This window comes from Heterocephalus glaber, unplaced genomic scaffold, assembly GCF_053883595.1.
Source record: "Heterocephalus glaber isolate CG9 unplaced genomic scaffold, H.glaber_assembly_v1.0 deba00001610, whole genome shotgun sequence".
Lineage (NCBI taxonomy): Eukaryota > Metazoa > Chordata > Mammalia > Rodentia > Bathyergidae > Heterocephalus > Heterocephalus glaber.
In genome coordinates this window covers 27,189,724-27,207,218 of record NW_028258381.1, presented here as the reverse complement: position 1 = coordinate 27,207,218, position 17,495 = coordinate 27,189,724, and the positions used below count along the sequence as shown (strand labels likewise).

Here is a 17,495-nt window from a genome sequence, read left to right as displayed (position 1 = left end):
GACCATCCCATGAGCTATTGTTCTGTTTCAGACTCAGTGTCAAGCACTAAGTTACAGCTCTATCAGTAAATGAAAATGCCACTCCTGACTCACAGATGAGGAAGTTAGGGGGAAATGACTGAAGTTACTTGCTTACTATTTATTTATTTTATTTTATTTTATTTTATTTTTATTTATTTATTTTTTTGGTACCGGGGATCGAACTCGGGTCCTTGCACTTCTAAGGCAGGCGGCAGAACCACTGAGCTAAATCCCCGGCCCCTCTTGCTTACTATTTAATATTTGCCTCACCTGTTACAGGTCCTTTCCCATCACTGTTGCAAATTACCGCTGTTGAAGCTGCTGAGGGCCTGGTTTCAAAATTCCCTTTGTAGGCTTTGCTTGGTGAGGTGCTGATGAGCAAAGAGCTGAGTTGAGTGTAGGCAACCTCACTTCCTGCTAGGATTTCCCTGTGCTCATTTTCCAGATCTCTTCAGCCAGAACTCATTCTATGTATACATCACTGAATGCTGCACGTCATATGGGACAGAAATGAATCCCAGCAAAGGAAGACCTCAGTGATCATCTTCAGATGCTAAAGCAGCAGTGCTCAACCTTTTTTGGCACCAGAGACCTGTATCCCAGAAAACCATTTTTTTCACTGACCTGGGTGGGGGAAGATTTTTTTTTTAGTTTCCTTTCATTGTTGTTGTTGGTAGTGATTATAATACATAATAATTACATTCCCCAGGACTAGCATCACTGCCTCAGCTCCACCTCAGATCATCAGGCATTAGATTTCATAAGGAGTATACAACCTAGATCCTTTACATATGCAGTTCACATTAGCATTCACACTCCTATGAAAATCTAATGCCTCCAATAATCTGACAGGAGGCAGAGCTCAGGTGGTGATGAGAGCATGGAGAGAGGCTGTAAATACAGATAAAGCTTCTATTGTTCTCCCACTGCTCACTTCCTGCTGTGCAGCCCTGTCCTAACAGGCCTGTATGAGTCTGTAGCCCGGGACCGGGGACCCCTGTACTGGAGGAGAATCAGAAGTGAGAGTAGCACAATGAAAAAATACGATTGCCCCAAAAAAGAAAAATCTGGCTTGGGGTCAAGTCAGCTAGTATGGTGATAAATCCTGTAAAGGTATAGAGGAGGAATCTAGGAAGCAAGGAAGGCTTGATTCCTGTAAACCATCCATATGGCCTCATTGGGAAAGACACATGCCCTCTCTGAGCCTTCCACTACTCACTAGAAAAAATAGATGATATTACCCTCAAAGTGTGGACTGGTAACTTTGCTGCAGTTGTTGTTCATCCTTCTATTCTGCAAGGAAATAGAATCTCATTAAGTATCTCACACCTTTCTCTCCGCATCAGTGCTTGAAATCTAATAAGAAAGGAGCTTTCTAAATAAAGTAACATAATTTATTGTGCAAGCCAAAATATTTTTGAGATTGAGAAAGACTGCTGTTGACAATAATCCCACAAGGGCAATACACATAAAATGGAATTTCCTGTGATAGTGAACCTTTTAGAGCTTTCAATGATAACAGCCCACAGTGGCATGTGGCCATAGGTTCACCACCACTGCCTCAGGAGAACAAATCACCCTATTTATAAAGGTAATTAGGGTAATTTCTAATGCAGGAAAACAGAAAGACCTTGCTGTCAAAGATGTCTAGAAGTTTCTAAGAGTTGCTTTGGATGGGAAATGAAGACCACAGAGAAAGAAAAACAGACAGCTTTCCTTCCAGGTAAGCAGAGACTGAGAAAACTAAATGCTTAGATTGGGCCTAGGAAATAATTATATTAGCATTAGGAAGAGAAACTGGAGACAAGAAGAAGGAAAAAAAGCTTAACAGGTCCAACTCTCAAAAGGAAACTACACACCTACAATTTGTCTCTTTGTGTTTTGAAGTTTGTTATAATATCATAACCCATGTTCTTAAATCCTCAGCAGCTGGTTATGTTTTATACTCTTGATGATTCATTTCAAAAAGGGAGGACAAAGCAAAAATATTAAGAAAACAAGTTTACAAAACCAGGATAGCAAGTTCCAGAAGCCCTACTTACTTACAGCAGTAGGTGATAGAGTCTGCTAGGATTCTCTAGGATTTTCTCCTAGAGATTCTTAACATATAGCATAAAACAGCAATTTCTTTTGAAACTGTAATATGGCAAGCATCCACCACCACTGGTTTTCCTAGGCATTCTGCCTTTCACCAGCTTTGCATTTGAAAGTTCTGTGTATGATAGAGTCCAGTGCTCATAATCAAAGAAAGCTTTTGGTCTACACCCTCTGAGTGCATGCAGAGAAGAGTAGACACAACAAAGTGGGTCCCAAAATATGGAGATAAGTTTTGCAAAACCCAGAGGTACATCACTCATATGCTTACATTTTCCCAAGACAAACAGAAATGAAAATAATGGAAAATAAAGTCTAAAACACATTACAGGGGCTGGGGACGTAGCTTGGTGGTAGAGCATGAGTTTAGCAATGCACAAGGCCCCGTGTTCAATTGCCAGCATTAAACAAACAAAATAACAATAACAAAATATAACACAAATAAAAGCAGTTAGAGCTAGTTAAAAAACTTAAAATGAAATACAATCTAAATCACTAAAATCAGTGGAAGAGAATTTTTCCCAGTCAACTTTGGTGTCATTACTATAGGCTTTTCTAAAATGAAGAGCTGATTTGGGAGAAATATTTATTGGGGATTTTCCCTTTTTGCAGTATTGGGGATTGAACCCAGGGTATTGTTTATGCTAGGCAAGTGCTTTAGCAGTGAGCTACAGCCTCAGCCCCTTGGAGAAACATTTTAACATAATCATTTCTTGTTTGTTTTTAGAATCAAAGCCTTCTAAAATTCCTCTGTAATGTGATTTAAAAATGTGTGCACATATACATATATTTGGTGTGGATATATGTATATATGTGTGTCCATAGAGGCTAAAAATATAGACTTTTTACAAATTGAATGTTTTCAATAGCATTATGCGTGTACATGTATATTTCCAGACATCATATACACATTGTAGACCCAATGGCATTTTTATTATTTTTATTCCAACTTACTATTCCCTATTAGACTTTAATCTTTGGATTTGTGACTTTGTCAACAAAGCACTTTTCTGGAAAGAAATTCCTTTTATGTATTCAAGGGATTACATCAGTTTTTTTAAGTAAATCTGTATAATTTTAATGTTTACTCCTTTACTTTTGCTTGTTTTTGCTTAAGATGTGCCTGCGTGTGCATATGCAAGTTCTGTACATTATTTTTTTTCACTGTTTGGTTTCTTTCCTTATATTTATTTATAGCTATCATTGATTGTGTCCCTACCATGCTAAGCTGTGTGCTAGGTATCTCACACATTTTGTCTCTAATTTTTTCAGAACACTGAAACGTAATTTCTAATTGAGGAAACCAGATTTTCACCTTGTTCATGCAGCTGGTAAATTTTTCTCTTCCATATCCCTGGGGGGCCCAGTCACTGAGTTCTGTTAGCTCTCCTCCTCATCAGTTTCCCTTCCATCACACTGCCTCCATCATGGCAAGCTCTGCTCCTGCCAGAAGCACCCCCTCATTCTTATCAGGGCCAGGTCTTTCCCACTAGTCTGGGTTCCAGCCTTACCTTCCTTGAAGCTTTCTTCCGCCACAGCCAGAGGCAATATCTTAGAACATTAGAGGTATGTCTTAGGACATAAATGCAGCAATCACTAGCTTACTTAAGACCCTCAAGCCTCTTTTTGGTTGCAACATAACTTCCTATAGTGTGACATGCAAAAGCTTTCATGATTTGGCCCTGGACTGCCACTTTGCCAATGTTTCTCTGTCTTCTCCAATGCTAGTGCTACCACAGGCATGGATTCTTTCTTTGTCCTGAAATTTTACATTCCATCCACTCGTCCATCTCATCAACCATCCATGCTTTCTAAGCCTACTGAGACTCAGTTCAGTTTTCTTCCTTCCTTAACTTTGTCAGTCTGGAAAAGAGGAGGTGTATGGGAAAGAATAAAGAGACTTACTTTGGTAAATTACATCTTCTCACCTTACCAGGATAAAATTGACTCCAAATACGACATGTACCCTAAGGTATCATAATAATTTCTAGGAAAATATATGGTTATAAAGGCTAATTACCTGCCACTCACAGTAGATGAGTAGTCCTACAAGGATGAAAGAGTGGCTTAACAGCCAGCTTTTAAGATGGTCCCCAGTAATCCTCACCTCCTGTGCAGTCTTCTGCCCCTCCCCTCACATAATGCCACAGTTATTCTGTAGGACCAATAGAATACAGCAGAGGGAATAGTATGTGACATTGTGGCTTATGTGCTGCTCTCTCTTTTTCTCTTTTGGTCACTTGCTCTGTGTTACAGTTTGGATGTAGAACTTTTCCTCAAAGTTTCACGTGTTCAGAGGTGAAGCTTTTGGAAGGTGATTTGATCATGAGGGTGCTCAACCCTTCAGTGGATTGACCTTTGGTGAGTTTGTAGCTAAATGTGTCCTTAGAAGGTGGGGCCTGGTTGGAACAGGGGTCACTGAGGGTGTACCTGTGGAAGGGCTATCTCCCTCCCCGGGTCCTCAACAGCTCCTCCTTGGCTCTGCTTCCTGGTTGCCATGGTATAAGCAGCTGTTCTCTGACAGATCCTCCCACTAAGCCATTTCTGCTTTGGAGCTAGCTGACTGTAGACTGAAACCCCAACACATGAGCCAAATTAAACCTCTCCTCCTTCAAACTGTGGATGTCAGATGTTGCATCCCAGGAATGGGAGAGAGACTGGTACACACCATAGGCACTGGAAAAAGCAATCCATATAAAAATGTAAATCGATGCCTGGGACATAACAATCATGCAACCAATGTTAGCACTTTCGCAATTTATTTTACCCTATATCTAATTTCCATCCCTATTCATTCTTCTTAGATAGCTCCTAGGGTTTGCCTGAGGTATGCTGGCATTGTTCAGAAATGACAAGGGCAAAATACAATTGGGGCCTGGATAGAGGCAAGGGTCTGGTTTCCTCTCTACACTTTCTCTCCCCTTTAAAAGTTCAAGTTCTCTGCCTCTGGAAATGTCTTTGAGGCCCGACTACCTAAGAATACATTCTACCAAGCCATGTCCTCCCTCTCTCCCACCTAGGGGGGCAACCAGGGCTGGATCCCCAAGAAAGAAGCACAAAGATGGAAGGAGAGAATTGATTTCATGAAATTCAAAGCTAGAAAGCAGAGGACAGGGTCAACAAGCCACAAACACACAAAAGAGGAAACAGTAATATTTTATACAAGTACAGTTTGGCTTTAGTTAAGTTACTCAAGACGTGCAGGCTTCTGTTGATAACCGACCAAGCAAAAAATGTTTCAACATAACTTCAGAAACTTTTTCAATATTTTTACCCCCAACATTTGTTTTTCACTGATTTTATGCCTTCTGATTTATTGTAATGTTATGGTGAGAAGTTCTAGATTTGACATGCTGAAAACTAGATGTGCATTCTAAATGTTCACATTATGTTGCTTGTTATAGATAAAATCACTAAGTACCTTCTGCTTCAATTGGGTTAGTTCCTGTATTGGCAGAAAGGGGAGAGATGGAGGGTGGATGTCTGGGATCAACAAGAAGACGCTGGCATTGGCAGAGGTTGCAGAGGGGCATTCCTTCTTGGATTTCATGATGTGGGGACATCTCATCCAGCTCTCCCACTCACATTGATTTATAATTATGACAATGATTTGAGGAGTGGAAGGTGTTAGCAATGACTTAGAGGGATTACAGAAGGATGCAAGAGGTAGCAGCAATTCCCATTCAGAGGGGTTAGGATTGCCACATAGTGTGATCCCGGAAATGAGAGAGAATTACAAAAGTGAGATGGTTTAACTGCCATTTCATTCACCACAATTTCTTAGCTAACCACCTCAATTGTCACCATAGAGGCAAAGATGGTTCCAGAATCGCCAGCTTTTGACTTGCTGTAGAATTGGTTTACTTGTCTTCTTTACTTGTGTCTCAAAACTTCCGAACTCCATGGAGGCCAGGAAAGAAGGCTTCAAATGAGAGTAAATATTTTTACACATGTGGGTCTCTGGAAAACACAAAAGCAACAATACCCTGCTCAGCTGCTACTATAATCACAGATTCTTCTAAACTGTTTAAAGTGATGTTTAAAGTTTTATTAGTTCAAAATATCCCCACCCAGGTTTCTGAAAGGGCACTGAATGATTATATTGTAAAAGGCAAATATCCCTAGTTTGAAAATTTTAAAACATACTGGTTTATTTCTTTTTGATAGACTGCATAGCTGTGAAGGTAAAATTTCATTAAACAGGGTAAGACTTTTCTACAATTCTACCTTGATGTGCAAGTCCCAGGCTGGGCTCATTGGTTAGTGAAAGTTTTAGCTAGGAAGTCAAATTTCTATCTGTGTATCACACAGTGAAGATTGTTAAGATCTACTGAGGCTGTTGGGTCACCTTGATCATCCTTACAGAAGCAGACAGACAGTTCAATAGAAATTAAAAATAATAAGAAATATTTAAAAGGGTAGGGAAAATCCAGTGATACAGAAAAGCAAAGTAGACAGTTGAGAAATTTTATAGCATCATCCTCTTGTAGCAGACCCTGAATTGTTACGGTCAAAGACACACTGGCATGAATTCCCTTCAAAATCTGCCCCCCCACTGTGAACACAATTATCCCTTCCTTCTTGCCACTAACTAAAGCAGTTATGGAAGTCCTCTTTCATGGGTGTCTTTATGAGATGTGATAAAAAAAAATACAGAGAATGTTGCTGCTGTGTGCCATCTAACTGAAAACCAGACTCACCAAAATATGGTGATAAGTCCTCATCCACCTTATTCACCAGATCTGGCACCACGCAACTTCTGGCTCTTCTCTAAGGTCAAAATGACCGTAAAATGGAAATATGTGAATCGATTTAGGTCACCAAGACAGCCAGGACAGATTAACTAAAGACACTCACAAAAGAGGACTTCCAGAGCTGCTTCAGAAAATGGCAAGAATGATGAGAAAATATATTCAAAGTGAGAAAGATGATTTCAAGGGAGATTCATGACAATGTGTCTTTTACTGTAATACTTTTTAAAATTTAAGCACACAATATATTTTCCAATCACACTGTTTCTTGTCCAGTTTGTGGGTAGCTTCTACAGAACATGTGTCTAGGGGACCAGGTCTCCAGAGCTGAGTTCAAGTTTGAGGCAAATATTAATCGAATATTGACAAATAACTGTTGACCCTATGGAAGTTACCTAAAATAACTGAAATTTTATTAATCCATTTTCTGTTGCTAAAATAAAATATCACAGCCTGGTTAAATTATAAACAGTAAGAGTTGATTTGGCTCACCATTCTGGAGGCCCGGAAATCTGAGAACATGGTCAGGGCCTCTGTGCTGTGTCTTACCTGGTAAAAGAGTAAATGTTTGGGTGAGACAGAGAGAGGAAATGGGGTGAATTCACCCCTCTTATCGGGAGCCTACTCCTGAGATATGGACAGCATCATTAACATGAGGACAGTGCCTACATGGCCTAATCATCTCTTATACTACTAAAATGGCAATTCATTTCCAATGAGAGTTTTGAGGGGAATATTCAAAGCATAGAAAAGTGGTTGTAAAAGATCAAGGCAATTAGAAATGCTCATACTGGAGGGAAGATGGAGAGGAGCCATGATGGCTATCCACAAATAGAAAGAATGTCCATTGGACCTGGGAACAAATTTTGCCCAATAATGCACTTGGCACTGTGTTTCCACACCACAAGCTCTGCACACTGAGCAGCTAGCACTGCTGCAGTGAGAAGGGACAGCAGAGGACAGAGCCTCAAAGATGCAATTCTTGGATTGGATATAAGCGTGAATGAGATCAATGGTTTCCAAACTGTGCCTTATAGAGTTCCTCTTCTTAATGCCACCAAAAGGCAGGGAAATGGGCTTTAGGACCCCAAAATGCCTCCATACTTCAAAATGCCTTCACTTTGAGCATGGCCCCTTGTGTGTGTTTTTGACATTATTCTTCTGTGTTAAAGCATACTTTGAACAAGGAGCTCATGCCCAAAATTGGCCCTCTCTCTCTCCCTCTCTCTCTCTCTCTCTCCCTCTCTTTCTTTTTCTTTTTTTCCGTCTTCAGAATTGAATCCAGGATTTTGCACTAAGCTTTATCCCCAGTCCTTTTTAAATTTTGTCTTGTTTTGTTTTGATAGAGGGTCTCAGTCACTCCATTGCCCTGGCTGACCTGAAACTTGTGATCCTCCTGCCTCAGTCTCCCTCCCAGAATGCTGAGTTTACAAATCTGTGCCACCTCCTCTGGCTAAATAAAATGTATTGAAGGAGATTGATGGCTTCCAAATGGAGCCCTTTCACAGAGCCCAGAAAAACAGGGAGGGTGGCTCTGGGCCTATTTCTTGGGCAGAGAAAAGCTGGTGTTTTTTATTTCACATAGTAGGCCTCTGTGTGAATTTTATTTGAATAAACTTTTATTGAGTTAAAAATATTTAAACTGCTGGCCTAGATCATTTCCAAAATTCGTTTAGTTCTTAGATTTCTATAACTTTGTATTCTAATACTAACTCTAATATTATTTCCTATCCTCCCTTATGAATTTTTACTTTATAGTTTTCTGTTCATTAGATGAAAGCAAATTCTTTGGCTGTAATCTACCATTCAAGAAACTGCAGAATTGAGTTTAGTCCCAAAAGCTGAAATCTGTTCTAAGTCATGGAATGAAGCTTACTAACAGCCAAAGACAATTATAGAAGCAAAGTAAGACTATTCACTTGGGCAGTTGTTGTTTTTTTTTAATTTACAAAAAATCTTCACTTCCATGATTATATCTGATGAGGAAAACAATCCTGTGGATAAGACAGAATAGATAAAGTTATTTTATTATTCAGATTAGTAAATTGAGGCATAGATTGTATATTTTATAAATTTAGCTAACTAGCACTTCATGAATGAGTCTCATAACCAAGTTTTTAGATCCTTGGTGTGATGAATTTTCTATAATCATGATACTTTAATGAGTTAATGCTACAGTAACATCTGAAAACTCTAGAAATTTCTTTTGCATACTCCTCTTGAAAGAGAAACTGGAACTTAATTTTTTTTCCTTAGAAGGTGGGAGGCAGTGAGGGGCAGGAGGGAAAGGGGATGAAAAAGGAAATTAAGATGTGTTATGTACACGTACCAACTCCACACAAGGAGTGCAAACATTACATACAGCAAACATATTAATACAAACGATTTTAAAAACTGAAAGAAAATCATATTTAGAAAATATTCTCTTTTTTGAAGTTCATATGTTTATCTGGATTTTCACAAGAATGCATAATCTTTAAGAGTTTTGCTGTCCTGGTGGACTTTTCCTATCAGAATTTGATCTTTTGGTCTCCATGTCAAATCCTACGTTAAATTTCTAACAATGTCCCATTAGCCACAAAAGCGTTGCTTAAAAAATAGCAAAACTTTTCAGAGCTTTTAAAAGAAGATCATATATATTGTATAAACATGAAACTGCCATTGATACCTTGGAAATTTTAAAAATGTTTAAAATCTTCCATACTGAGTGGATAGAGGTAAAGCAAGAGTCCTTATTTAGAAGCCCCAGGCTCACAATGAGGAAGCTGCACCCAGAGAACCAGTGACCAGTGTTTATTTTTCATGGGATATCAAGGAGGAATTCCTTACAAGTAGGCCATTATCTGTGCCAATTCATTTTGAGAAAGATATTACAAGAAGAGCAAACTTCACGTTAATCTATTATTAGATGTCTTGGCAGTGCCATTTCCTTCATATTATTAGAGCAATTTAAAGGAAATATAGTCCAAAGATTAAATAGATTCCTGCAAAATTTGATGATTTCAGAGAAGATCTTTGACCCTTCCCTTTCCGATTCCAAAGCAAAATTTATCAAAGGACTTCTACAATGAGGGAAAAGTAAAGTCATCCTCATAATCATCAAACATGCCCAAATGTCATAAATTAGGAAAAAGTTTCCTTGCAAATGATGGAAAATTCCAAAAATTTCTAGCAGATGTTTTACAGATGGGATAATGTTTGTGAAGGACAGGCTGATGTGAGACACCTCCTCAGAAAGCCAAGAAAGCAATATGGCTCCCTAAAAAGACAACAGAGGAGATAATGGACCCCCACAATTTTCCTAGTTTCAAGGCCAAAGGATGGTCCTGAGATGAGGTAGAGACATGTACATTCAGAAGTATACTTATCTAGTTCTTCTTAGTAATAGTCACAGTAGGTGTAATAGTAGTAATAGTTGAAAAACTTGGATTTCTAAGCACTGGTCTATATGTACTATATCCAGTTGGTTAATACCCAAACTTGGGTCTTTCTGTTGGTCAGAAAAGTGTTCTTCTATCTCTCTGTATTATTTCTGTTTCATTTCATATGATCTTTTTTTCCCTACAGGATCTCTACTGCCTGCCCTTTCAAGTAGTTAACTTTATCTGATTATGCATTCCCTCTACATTCTGTTTCTTAACTTGGGTGTCCACAGCATACATTGCATTTTTCAATTCCATTGACTCTCCAAGTGCATTCATTCCATATACCCCTGGTGAAGCCTCAAGCATCCCAGAATAGTTGGTCCTAAAATCAAGTTGGCTCTTTTCCAAGTCATACTTCCCAATAATTAATGCTGCCAAAACTTAATGCTTCCAAAGTTTTTCTGTTCCATGCAAAGGATGGATGTCTAAATCCTGGCACTACTGATTTAAAATGTGTGTGTGTGCGCGTGTGTGTGTGCGCACGTGCACTCACATATGCACATGGATGCATACTTTTCCCAGCTTTGTCCAACAATTAAGTTTGGGAGCAGCAATATTCCAATAGTGATTAGCACACTGCATATCCGTATCTTGGTTTATAAATACTATTCTCCACCGAAAGAACTCTTTCCCTGCTCAATTCAGAAGTAGATCAAGGAAGGTAGGAGGTAAGTCTGGAACTTCTAAAGGAGCCAGAAACTACAGAGACAGATCAAAAGGATACCTGCGCCTTTCTAAGAGAACTCCCACATCAAAGTGAGGGGAAAATTAGAGCATTAACATAAATGAAAATAATAATAGATTATAATCCACTGAAGAAAATGAGAAACTGTGAGTCCATGGAAATATTAAAAATAATTGATGTTTGATGAAGAATACATAATTTCATCTTCCTATAAAGTACATGTTTTGTGCCTTGCTCATGCTTAGCAAATACTCTCTCACTGATCTATACCTCTAGTCCTTATATAAAATACTTCCTAAATATAAATAGGAAAAGTGTGACTTTATAATGGAAAAGATTACAAGATGTTGACTTAATAAAATGACCAAAATCAAGTTCTCAGCAATAGGAAAAAATCAAAACTAATCACCTGATAGGAAGCAATGAGATATGTGATACTTCTGCCATCCTACTGTCACCATATACAGATTTCACAGGAAACAGTGAGAAAAAAATCAAATCCAAGACATAAAACAGGTGACAAATGATCATGTTGATTAGACATGGAAATAAATGTAAATAGGCTAAACTTCCTTATTAAAAGGTATAGACTCATATTAGAGGAAAGAGAGTGAAAAGGAGAGAATCAGCAATGGATGCTCTACAATGTATTCAAGAGTAATCCATACATAAAGAAACTCAGGAAGTTTAAAACTAAGACTGAACAGTGCTCTGCAACCTAGAAAATATAAACAAAACCAAAGCAGGAACAAGTTGCTAAACAGCATTTCTTTTTAAAGTAGATTTCCATTGGGGGAAAAAATATCAAAAAAGCAAAGACATTAGATGTACCACTTCCTTCAAATGGTGTGCATAGGCACATTCATAGCACCTCTCCTGAGAGAAATAGATCAAAAATGACAGGAAAAAATACCAGTATTGAATATTACTATTGAGGAAAGTTGTTGTCAGTAAAATTTGGACTCAAACTTTGGCTTTACCACACTGCAAAACTGTGACCTTCATGTGCTAGGAGGAAGACATGAGGCAGAAAGACAGATGAATACACATTGGTTGAAAAGAAGTTGAAAAACAGATGGCCTCTCAGTCATGACCCACTTAACCATAAAAAACAAGGAAGTGGTAAAAGTAAGCTTGCAATGGCTTTTTGCTGCACAGCGACCACATAGCCATTGACTAGCCTTGGCTGTCCAGCACTAGGCCTCTGCACACACCACACACATATTACTTCCTCCACCTAATAAGTGTGCACAACTACAGGTTTTGTTCTCTGTCTGATCAGATGATCAACTGTAGATAGAAGAAGAAGATAGGTCTAAGGAAGGTAAATTCAGAAGTTTGAAATAACAGCAGAACTCCAACAAATCCTCCTCCCTTAGTGGACCCTCATTTTGCTGCCCCTAATGTCTGTCATTGTCCACATCCCTGCTAAGCTGGCATGAAGGGCCAGTTTTTCGGAGGTTGTTTCGAGTCTTTAACTGATTATCTTCTAGATATAAGAGGATCTGACTCATAGAGTGTGTGAAATACCCATTAAGAAGCCATATTCTAGTACTGTTGCAAAATATCTTGGAGACATGATTTAAAAAGACTGCATTTGCTCCCAATGCCTTAAACTGAGAGACCTCAGCCACATGGCTTGGGGCTAAATCACTGAGTTAGGCCAAAGAAGAGAGACAAAAAAGAGGGACAACAGGCCTCTCAGAGTGTGAGATAACAATTGTAATTATCACTACCATTAATGTGTTTTCCAAGATATTTGATGTAATTCAGCTTCCACTATTGGTTAAAAAGAAAGAACAAAGTGAAACCCCTGAAAAATCCTTCGTGAAGAGAATATTTCCCAAACATAACAAATAATACTCATCTCAAACAAACCCAGGAGCAGACATTATATGAGACAGTAAAAAAGAAATATTCTCACTAAAAGTATAATATAAAAAGCATGCCCTTTACTAACACTTCTGCTTTCAAATTCTTTAAGAGTTCAGGCAAATTTAATGAGTTAAAAAATAAGAATTAGGTTCATGAATAAAATAAATAAAAATGAAATATATTGTTATATATTATTTTTCTAATATATGCATATATTATTCTAAAACTCTATTAAAGTGAATAAGAACTTATTATAGCTTCTCATTACAAATAAACATGTGAAAATTAAAAGCTTATTCATATCCCAACACAATAATGTACTTATATGTGTGAATGTGTGTTTGTGCGTCTGTGTATATCTGTGTACACAGACCCTCTTGGCAATTGTAAAAATAAAAAAGTATATAATAACTAGGAGTTTATCAAGCACTGTGCCTGACCTGTGGCACCTTTACAGAAATTTAAAGAGAAAATAAAATATATATTTAAAGCACTAGAAATACATACTATATCCCTTAAAGGGAAGACTTAGTATTGTAAAGATGTCAATTCTTCCCAAGTTACTTCATAAATTTAAATAAAAATTGAAATAAAATTCCCAAAGAGATGTTTTGAGGCAGAGTGGGTCTTGACAAAAGGACTAGAAAAATAAATATGATAAGGTAGCCAAGAAACCTTTAAAAAGAAACAAACTTTCAGTAGCTTAGCACATCAGATGTGAAGTATAATAAAACATACTATACCTCTAAAATTATAATCCAGGAGTATTGGTTCTATCTGGAACTCTATATCTCTCCTCTCCTCTCCTCTCCTCTCCTCTCCTGTCTTCTTCTACCTCTTGCTCTTGCCCTTTCTTCGTTTCCCCTTCCCCTTCTTCCTGTCCTCCTCCACCTCCTCTTCCTCCTCCTCCTTCTTCCTCTCTCACCCTCCCTCCCTCTCTCTCTCTGGCACAGTCATTTTGGAAGACAGTATGACAGTTTCTTCCAACTAAACATATCTCTTCCATAGAATCCAGCAATTGTGATCCTTGACATTTACCTAATGAGTTGAAAGTGTATGCCCTCACAAAAGCCTGTACATTAGATGTTTATAATTCATAACAACTTTATTTATAATTTCCAAACTTGGAAGCAACCGAGACATCCTTTAGTATGTGCATGGCTATATTGTATAATGTACTATGGTACATTCTGACAGTGGAATGTTATTCAGTGCTAAAGAGAAATTAGCTATCAAGCCAGGAGAAATGAGGAAAAACTTTAAATGCATATTGCTTAGTGAAAGAAGATAATCTGAACAGGCTATGTACTGTGATTCCAACTATGTGACATTCTGACAAATGCAAAACTATGAAGATTGTGTAAAGAAAAGCGGTTGCCAGAGTTAGCAGAGGCAGGGATGAATATGAGTAAGTGGATCAAAGAGGATTTCTTTGGAAAGTAAAACTTCTGTATTACACTACAATGACAGATACATGTCTTTACACATTTGTCCAAACCCTTATAATGTACAACACCAAGAGTGAACTGTAATGTAAACTATGGACTTTGGGTGATAATGATATGTCAGTTCAGATTCATTCTGTTGTACCACATGTACCACTCTGATGAAGAATGTCATCAGTGTGAGAGGCTGAGCCTGTGTGGAGACAAGGTTGAGTGGGGAATCTCCGTACCTTCTCTTCAATTTTGATGTGAACCTAAATCGTCTTACAAATAAAGTTTATTAAAATGATTCTTTTAAATTGGCCTGAGGGTATAGGATTTGCCAAGTATGAATGAGGCTCCGGGTTCAATATTCAGAACCACAAATAATAAGATAATACAAGCTCTATCATTTACATATAACTTTTCATTTACTCAGAAGTACTTCTAAAAGGAAGTGACCCGACTCTTTTGAGGAGAAACTAGTAACAAAAAGTAGCAATTAGGCTGGAGTGTCAACTTGATTGGCTTTGTAATCTGCCCAGGGGATTGGTGGGAGAAACTTCTGGGAGTATGAGCATGAGGCATGGGGCCCTGGCCTTGGGAGTCTATCTCTAGACTCTTATCTTTTCCTCCCTGGCTGTTTCCTTTCTCTACTTCCCCACTACCATGAACTAAACATCTTTGCTCTATTATGCCTTTCTTCCATGGTGTTTCTGCTGTGGAGTTCACAGACTACGGACTAAATCCTCAGAAAACATAAGCTACATTAAAACTCTCTTTCTTTCTGTGGTTGTTGGATATTTGGTTCCAGAATTGAGAAAGCTGAATAATACAAAATGCTTGATCTATTTATATTTCTTCTTCAACTTCTTTGTTTTTAACTGGGCATTTGGAATATCTCAATCTGTACTCAAAAATCGTTACCATTAAATTTGTGAGTTTTTTTTAAGCTTGAAAGAAACTAAGTTTTGAAGGAAGTTTTCTTAGGACCAGCACCTGTTGTTTATGTTTGCCATTTGGCCATAGTGGCAGCAACAATTTTACCTTTTTTATTTCAGTGGAGAGCATCAGCACACCATACACAATGTGTCTATGAATGTTCTTCAAGATTAAAGTGGAATGCTTTACTGTGCAATTATTAAACAATCACTTTAGGACTATTTGGTTATTTGAATATCTCTGGGGTTTAGTGACTTGGAAAAATTATTTTCCAATTTATGAATTCCAGAAAGAAAGAACAGAGTTTTTAAAAATAATACCTGGTTTATTCATTATTTATAACTACGTAACAACTTGCCGCACACTTCACAACTTCAAACAACACACATTTCTTACCTCATAGATTCACCGGGTCAAAAGTCTGGTCACAGTTTAGCTGGATGCTCTGTGAAAGTCTCACAAAGTTTCAAATAAGATTATCATTGGACTTTGTTCTTACTTGGAGGCTCAACTGGAGATGAATCCTCTTCCAACCTCTTGAAAGTTGGCAGATTCACTTTCTTGGAGTGGAGGACTGAAGACCAGCTCCTTGCTGTTATCCACTGGAGGCTTTCCCCAGCAAAAAAGACTTCCTTCAATCCCCTGCCAAGGGACTTTCTGGTATAGTGGCTGGCTTCCTAGAGCCAGGAAGAGTCTATCTCACATGACACAATCTGACATAACATCACACAATATAATGTGGGAGTGATTACTCATCACCTTTGTCGTAGTCTATGAGTTAGAGGCAAATCATGTGTCTCACCACACTTAATGGAATGAAATTACAAACATATATGAACTCCAGAGGCTACAGCATGGGGCCCATGTTAGAATCTGTCCACCACAGCTCCTGAGCTTCAGGACTTATCACTGTAGACCCACTATCTTCATAAATATCAAAAACATTAGCAAGTATTTGCTGAATTAACTAATTAGTTAACATGCATCTTTAATATACTATTTTCCACAATAAGTGAATGACTTTTTTAAAAGTTCAGCATACAAAGCATTAAAGAACCAATAAGTATATGAGACAATATTTATATAATTTAGAGCTTGGAAAGGTCATTAAAAATCAACAGCAAAATTAGGACATGTAATGAAAAGACCAAGGGAAGTATTACAATGAAAATTTTAGAAGTCTGTAAGTGTCACAAACAACATTGCAACCTTTGTGACCAAGTATCAATACATTAGAATGTAGAGGAGACCTACAAATCAAAGTGAAGTACACACAATAGTTAAAAGAAAACACAGTATGTGCACAAATAAGAGATGATAGTGCCAAATAAACAGGATTCACGTTCAAATTCACTAGTGTCGATGAGGGGCAAATTAAATAAAGGAGCTGCCTTTTTCCCCTTTAGATGGTACAAAGACAAGTGCTGCTTGACTAGGGGTAGAGGAGTCACTTATATGTAACTACTCTCAAAGGAGATCTCACCGTGACTGCTCTTCTGGATGTGATTTGACCAACTGAAAAAATAGTTATCATCTTCATGCAGGGCAGCTCATTAAGGAAAATTTACTAATGCATATTAAGAAATTTTACATTGTAAAAATATTTTTACCCATAAATTCCACTCCTGGGAATTTAAGGCAAACATTACAACTAACCATGAAGTATATTCATATCAGTTTGGTTTAGGGTAGCCAAATTACCTAACAAATAGCTGGTTAAATAAGCTGGAATAGATTGACAGAAGTTCACGGTATCTTCAGCGATAAGGTAGCAATATGTTTAGTAATTCAAAATTATGTTTGTATGTGCTATTTGCACAAAATACTACAGTCATCCCTCAGTACTAATGGGGAATTCATTCCAAGACCCCTATGAATATCAAAATCCATAGGTTCTCAAGACCTTCACATAAAATGGCATATGGTTGGCTGATAACTTTTGGACATCTTCCTGAACACTTTAGTCATGGCCAAATCACTTATAATGCCTAATACAATGTAAATGCTATGTAAATGGTTGCTTAGTGTGTTATTTAGGGAATAGTGATAAAGACAAAAGCTTTGGGCATGTTCAGTAAGATGCAGTTATTTTTCCAAATATTTTCTATCTCCACCTGGCTGTATCTGAGGATATGGAATCTAGAAATACAGAGGACAGACTGTATTTACAATATTTCCATTTTGTTTATAGACAAAAACACCTTAGCATTAGAAGTTGTTATTTTTTGATGATATAATTACTGCTTTTTCTTCCAATATTTTGCTTTCTCTGTATTTT

General features: G+C 37.8%; 1 long non-coding RNA gene across 2 annotated transcripts; it reads right to left on the bottom strand.

Moving 5' to 3' along the window:
- Positions 1-808: 808 nt before the first annotated feature.
- Positions 809-16,013, bottom strand: LOC110348169 (uncharacterized). 2 transcript variants are annotated; one of them, XR_002393157.2, is made up of 3 exons: positions 15,614-16,013; positions 7,359-7,415; positions 809-6,075 (listed from the first exon to the last, which is right to left on the bottom strand). It is a non-coding gene; the product is annotated as an uncharacterized LOC110348169 (long non-coding RNA). The 2 variants fall into 2 exon arrangements; XR_002393158.2 differs by lacking the exon at positions 15,614-16,013 and adding an exon at positions 13,595-13,776.
- Between the last annotated feature and the right edge of the window lie 1,482 nt (positions 16,014-17,495).